At 37.1% G+C, this 7,259-nt stretch overlaps 1 pseudogene across 1 annotated transcript; it reads left to right on the plus strand.

Moving 5' to 3' along the window:
- LOC115968927 lies at positions 1-1,700 on the plus strand (annotated as a pseudogene). Its single transcript, XR_004086827.1, has one exon. The product of XR_004086827.1 is annotated as a UDP-glycosyltransferase 43-like (transcript).
- Positions 1,701-7,259: the final 5,559 nt, after the last annotated feature.

The raw sequence follows: 7,259 nt of genomic DNA on the forward strand, positions 1-7,259 counted from the left end.
GGAAAGATGCGTTGCGTTTTCGAGGTTGTATTCATCATGATTCATGGGTCAATTTGATTCCCTAATCTTCTAACTTTTTCTCACAAAACAAAAACAAGAAAACAAGGGGTTCCCAATTCCATTTCTATATTATAGTCATAGGCTACCTATTGCAAAAACCATTCTTGATCAGCCAAATTAATAAAGCAAAAACTCAAAGGAGATGACCAAATTCGAGGTGGTGTTCATGACAAGCCCTGGGATCGGGCACCTTGTTCCAGTTGTTGAGTTTGCACACCATCTTATCGATCATGACCCTCGATTTTCTGCCACCATACTCACCGTAACCATGCCTCAGAGACCCATTCTCAACACCTACATCCAATCACGCGCTGCCACTTCAACCTCCACAAATATCAAATTCATCCACCTCCCTATTGTAGACCCTCCCACACCTGATCAGTACGAGTCTTCCTTTGGCTACTCATGCTTACTCATTGAAAAGCATAGACCCCATGTTAAGCAAGCGATCACCAACCTCATGGAAACCGAGTTGGACTCAGACCGACGACTCGTCGGTATCATCACAGACATGTTTTGTACTTCCATGATCGATGTAGCCAACGAGCTTGACATCCCTTGCTACGTTTTCTTTCCATCTACAGCTACGTTTCTCGGTTTCATGCTTCATCTTCCAATCTTAGACACCCAACTCACCACTGAGTTGGCTAAGTTGGACACTGAGTTGGTCATTCCGAGTTTTGCTAATCCAGTTTCTCCGAGCTTGTTGCCTTCTATAGCATTGGAGAAAGAAGGGTACTCTTGGTTTTTGCACCACGGAAGCAGGTACTTTGAAACAATGGGTATTATTATTAATACATTTCATGACCTTGAGCCTTATGCACTTAATTCGGTCTCTACGAGTTAAGTACCACCAATCTATCCCATTGGGCCTATTCTTGACCTTGTTGGTCCGGCCCAATGGTACCCAGACCAAGCCAACCATGAACGAATCATGAAGTGGCTTGATGACCAACCTCCATCAACAGTGGTATTCTTAAGCTTTGGTAGCCTAGGGTGTCTCAGTGAGTCTCAAGTGAGAGAGATTGCATTTGGGCTTGAACTAGCCGAGGTTCGGTTTGTCTGGGCTTTACGTGAGCCATCTAAGGCCAAATTTGCCCTCCCGGATGACTCTACGAGTCTTGAGAAAGTTTTACCGAATGGGTTTTTGGAGCGAACGACTGGGATTGGATTGGTGTGTGGATGGGTCTCACAAGTGTCAATTCTAGCTCATAAAGCAATTGGAGGATTCATATCACATTGTGGTTGGAATTCAATTTTGGAAAGCTTGTGGCATGGTATACCAATTGCCACATGGCCAATTTATTCTGAACAACAGATGAATGCATTCGAGATGGTAAAGGAGTTGGGATTAGCTATTGAGATAAGGTTAGATTATAGGAAGGGTAGTGATTTGGTGTTGGCAAAGGAAATAGAGAGAGGAATAAAGCAATTGATGGACTGTGATGATGAGGTGAGGAGAAAAGTAAAGGAAATGAGCAAAAAGTGTAGGGTGGCTAAGATGGAAAATGGATCATCATATGCGTCACTAGGAGTACTGATTGAGAAACTAGTGACTTCATAATTCAAATGGGCTCACTTTCTATTTTTATGAAATGAATTGCAATATGTTTTTGTATGTATTCACTTTTTAATCTTTAATATAGTCTTCGACTTTTTTTTTTTTTTTTTAAGAAGAAATATAGGTGTTTGGATTTCTAGTAGGAGTTTGGATTTCTAGTTTCCATAACTCATAACTCTTTTTCCATAACTCATAACTCAAAAATGGTGGAACCCATAACTCAAAAGCTTGTTTAGATTTTAATAACTCTGTTTCCAATTTTTGTTTCCATCACTCAATTCTCTGATTTTTGAGTGATGAGTTATGGAAACTAAAAATGCATTTTAGGTGTTTTCAATTTCCATAACTCAGTTTTCAATGGCATTTTGGTAATTAAACCTATATACATGGGACCCACTATTAGTGTAAAGTCATTTCCAGGCACACCTTTTTCTTTTTCTTTCTTTCTTCTTTCTTCACAGACTCACTCCAACGGCCATTTTTTTCTTCTTCTTCATTCTTTTTCTTTCTTTTCTTCTTCACAGAAACACCAAATATACTTTATAAAAAAGAAAAAGAAAAAAGAAAGAAATGGGTTTCATTGCCACCGATCATTCCACAAACATGTTCATCTACATGGCCACAAAAATGGGTTTCATACCCATAAACATGTTCATCCACACGGCCACAAAACCTCATCCTCCGTGACGGCCACCCTCTCCCTCGCCGCCGCTGCTTCTCCAAAACCCCACCTGATAAACCCAACTTCATCCAACCCGATAAAACCCAGCTTCATCCAACCCGATAAAACCTAGCTTCATCCAACTGATTTGATGATCGACTCGGCGGAGTGTTCGATTTGATGATCAACTTGGCAGAGCAAAGAAAGGCTCCACCGGAACGCGATCGTGGCGGTGGGAGATCAGGTTGGCCAAGTGGATATCGGAGTCACACATGACGCAGAGCTCCGCCGCGTCAACCTTGCACATGACGGATGCCGGAGCTTGCTTTTTGTGCTTTGCTCTCTGCTTTAATTTTTGGAGCTTTGATTTTTTTGGAGATAATAAGAGAGGAAGAGAATGGTGGGAGAGGCACTCTATTGAAGGGGTGAAGGGGAGAGGCACTGTTGAAATAACAGAGTGGTCTGACACTCAGCTCAGGCATCGGACCCACAAAAAGGTGGAAATATTTGAGTGATGAGTATTGAAATCAGTTGCCAAACGGGTGTGGTGTAGAGAGTTGGGTATTTTTAGTGATAAGTGATGAGTAATGAGTGATGAGTGATGAAAATTGAGTGAGGAGTGATGAGTGATGACAAAAAAAAAAAATCCAAACAGTCCCAGTCTTCAACTAAGTTGAAGGATATTGATTTATTTATATATTTTTCATTTTACTAGACTATTACAGTGAAAATAAAGCTCTGTTACACACACATGCACACTCACTCACACACATGACTTGAATTTATCATTTTTTTTTGGATAATTTATGTATTTTTTTCTATTCATTATTGGATTTTATTTGATATTTTATTTTATTTTATTTGTATTTAAATTAATTGTGTGAGATCTTTGCCTAAAACACACTATGAGAATCTTTTTAAAATCTCGATCGATATATAGTTCTTTCCCAATGTCGGAGTGTCTCTTGTCCAAGTAAATGAATAAAACATCAAATTGGTGAAGACTTAATTGAATGTTAGTGAGTATTTTTAGGTCATTTTCAAAATCGTTATAAATATATATATAAATATATATATAAATTCATAATTGTAGGGCTGGAGGGGAGATTAGAATTTTGGATTGGAAGTATTAAAAGGTGATAATCTAAGTTGCACAAGTACAAGTATAACACATATTCAGCAAAAAAAAAAAAAAAAAGTACAAGTATAACACACACATATATAGATTCGAGGATACTATACATTTGGGATATGGAAATTAATTCATATTTATATTTATTTTATATATTTTTAGACTTTTTTTAGAAGCTACATTTTTAGACATAATTTATGTTTGCTTTAGTTTTTAAAAGTAAATGACAATAACCTAATATGCTAGTTCCTAACCCAATATATTAACCCATTAATCTACGTAATTAGCTCATTAATAAAAGTAGCAGCACTTAAATAAAAACCCATCATATTCTAACAAAAAAAAAGAAAAAAAAAAAGAGTCCATTATATTCTTAAAATAAATAAATAAGAAACAAAGAAAGAAAACAGCTGATAGCCTCCTAATATATATATATATATATATATATATATATATATATATAGAGTCAAACGAGTTCTACTGACGGATGCAAGTGACGAGTATTGGGCAACATCCCTTTTTGAAGAAAAAGATGGAAAAAGAAATATTTGTGGACATAAAAGTGGTGCATTCAAGCTCTCAAAACTTCATTATCATTCCACGTTCAAGGAAATACTTGCAGTAACACATGGAATTGAAAATTTCCAATTTCATCTTCTTGGGCATGAATTTCTAGTAGAAATGGATATGTCATCCTTTCCAAAAATACTTTAGTTTAAAAGTGCAAACCTTTTCATACGATCTTGACATTTCAATTCTCTAATAAAATTATATGTCGAACATGTTTGGAGCCAGTACTCTTAACAGTTTTATTTTGTTATTTTGTTTTTGTTTATGTTGTCTGCTAGTTTTTTAATTTGCTGGGATCTTTCATTTGCCTAATTAATCAAACTATGACTCAATGTGAGTGAAATGGCATGACACATGATGTTGCAAGATATTAATGTCATTTTAAATTCTTTTGTTAATTTTAACTCGTAACTCTAATCTTCAACGGTAGAAAGAAGCCGAGACATTGTACAAAGGTAATAATGCATTATGAATGGAGGAAAGGAGTACTATCTTGATTCACTAGCGAGTTGGAAGCAGCTATATATGAAAATCTTATATTTGTAGACATTCCATCATGATTATTGGTTTAAAAATGTTTCTGCAACAAAGGGTGAGAGTTGTTGCTGTGTTTTGTCCTGATTGTTATAATCACTTTGAAATATTTCTTATATGCAATCCTACAAAATATTTCCAAGATCTAAATAATTAGCTATCCAATGTAGTGAATCATATTATCATTTGCTTTAGTATGAGAGAAGTTCTTGACTAGAAAAGCCAGGTAATGTGAAGGTTAATCATATTATGCATTTTGAGTTTATGACCTTGTACTATCACTGTGGGTTTGTTTCATTTCTTATTTCGGATTCTATGTGGGTTTGAGTTTGGGTCTGGGTTTGGGTTTGGGATTGGAAGTGTTTGGCACAATGGTTTTAGAAGTGTTTGGCAGCTAAGAAATTGAAAGAAAAAAGAAATTGCTAAATTGATTTTTTCTTTTTATATTTTTCTTTAAAATTAGCAATTCAAATTTGTTTTCTCACATGGATTTTATGAGGTTGACGTGGAATTTTTAAAGAGCAATTAAAATATTTTATTAGCCACGTAAGTTTTAAGCGTGCCAACTATGCAATCCGTTAGTCACATAAGCATTTTCCGTTAGCGAATAAATGACATGACTAAATTGACTAAAAATTAAAAATAACAGGGACTGAATTGATTGCTACCAAAATCTATGGACTAAATTGACAATGACCCTAACATATAGGGACCAAATTGGTGTTTTTGCCTAAAATTAAATAACAAAAATTGTTGGGTTACAAATGTAAGTGAAGTCTCACATTGAATAAAGATAAGAAGAATCAGTGGTTAATATAACATAATTGAACTACCGCACACCTTTGGTGCGATAGTTACTCCACAAGTGTAAATGCTTATGGGGTGTGGGGGGTAAGAGCCAAAGTTCAAGTCTCCAAGAGGGAGTTTCACATAAATATACACTTGGATTAGGGAGCTTCACACATATATATAACATGATTGAGCACATACCCATTAGGCTTAGGCCTTTTGGGTTAAAATGTGTCTCTATATGTTATATTAATTACTCAAGGAAGCTCCCCAAGGTATTTATCTCCCCAACAAATGGTATCAAAACCCATGGTAGTGTGGGGCAAAGGTGGCAAGGTTATTGAGATTCCTTTCGTAGTTGGAGTGGGAACAAAGTGTGTGTACTTGAAGCCTTTTCACAAATGGAGCAGGGTGGGTCCCTTTACCAGTTGAAGCGGGGACGGTATATTGCACCAAGCAAGCCCATAAAGCCCACACAAATGATCTTGGAAAAGGCCCAACAAAGGAGTATTAGACTCACACATGAAGGGGAGACAATTGGGTTACACATGAGAGTGAAGTTCCACATTGAATAAAGATAAGAAGAATTAGTGCTTAATATAACATAATTAAGCATATACCCATTGGGTTTAAGCCTTTTGGGTTAAAGTATGTCCCTATATGTTATATTAATTATTCAAGGAAGCTCCCCAAGGTGTTTATCTCCCCAACAACAATATTCTCGTATAGTTCCAAACTTCCAATCGCAATATATTAAAACAAAATTAGCTCGTTAAAAAAAGTAACAGCACTTAAATAATAAAAAATCATCATATTCTGGCAAAAAAAAAATGTCCATTATATTCTTAAAAAAAAAGTAAAAAAAGAAAGAAAACAGTTTATTATTTTTTTTTAAGAAGGAAGAAAGAAAACAGTTGATAGTCTCATAGACAAATAAAATAAAATAAAAAATAATAATAACTAATAGGTGAGACCGCATTAAGATTTAAAAAAACAACTTGGCTTTGGGCCTTGGCTTTTACGGAGAGAGAGAGAGAGAGAGAAACCAAGAATTTAGATCCACGACTTGTCTTATAAATAATCAACATATAATAATAATAATAGGTAAAGTTGAGAAAAAATCTAATTAGGGCTGTGTTTGGTTGCCGTAAAACGTTTTCCGGAAAATACATATTTTCCGGAAATGTTAATTTCCGGAAAATGAAAATATTTTTGTGTGTTTGGTTGTATTTCAAAAAATTTTCCGGAAAATATTTTCTAGTGTTTGGAAAAGAAGGAGGAAAACACAAACCCAGAAAACACACAAGCCACAACCCAGAAAAATCGCGGTCTCGCCGTCGCGAGATCGCGATCAACGTCGCGGTCTCGCCGTCGCGATCTTGCGGTCGACGCTTCGCGAGATCGTGCCGTCGATCGCGATCTCGATCCGGCGCGATCTCGCGAAGGCGAGATCGCGATCGACGGCGCGATCTCGCGAACAACGCTTCGCGAGATCGCGCCGTCGATTGAGATCTCGATCCGACGCGATCTCGCGAAGGCGAGATCGCGATCGACGCTTCGCGAGATCGCGATCGACGGCGCGATCTCGCGAAGCGTCGATCGCCGTCGTCGGACTGGTCCGCGCGCGTGGACTGGAGCTCGGACTGGAGCTCGGACTGGTCTTCTCCTCTCGCGCGCGCGCTCTCTCTCTTTTTCCGGAAATCCATTGAAGTGAAAATGAAGGCAGATTTTCATTTCCGTGGTCAAGGCTTCAAATTTCGGTCAACAGGAAATCCATTTCCGGAAAATAATATTTTCCGTCACAGCCAAACGCTCCATTTTCCGGAAATTGATTTCCGAAATTCGTTTGAAGTCGATTCAAACGCACCCTAGATTTCAAATTGAAATTCAATTAGAGTCTAATTTTACGCCACGTGTTCCATCTAATCTAAGTTTAAAATTTTTTGTGCTAA

The sequence above is a fragment of the Quercus lobata genome, chromosome 11 (genome assembly GCF_001633185.2).
Source record: "Quercus lobata isolate SW786 chromosome 11, ValleyOak3.0 Primary Assembly, whole genome shotgun sequence".
NCBI classification, from domain to species: domain Eukaryota; kingdom Viridiplantae; phylum Streptophyta; class Magnoliopsida; order Fagales; family Fagaceae; genus Quercus; species Quercus lobata.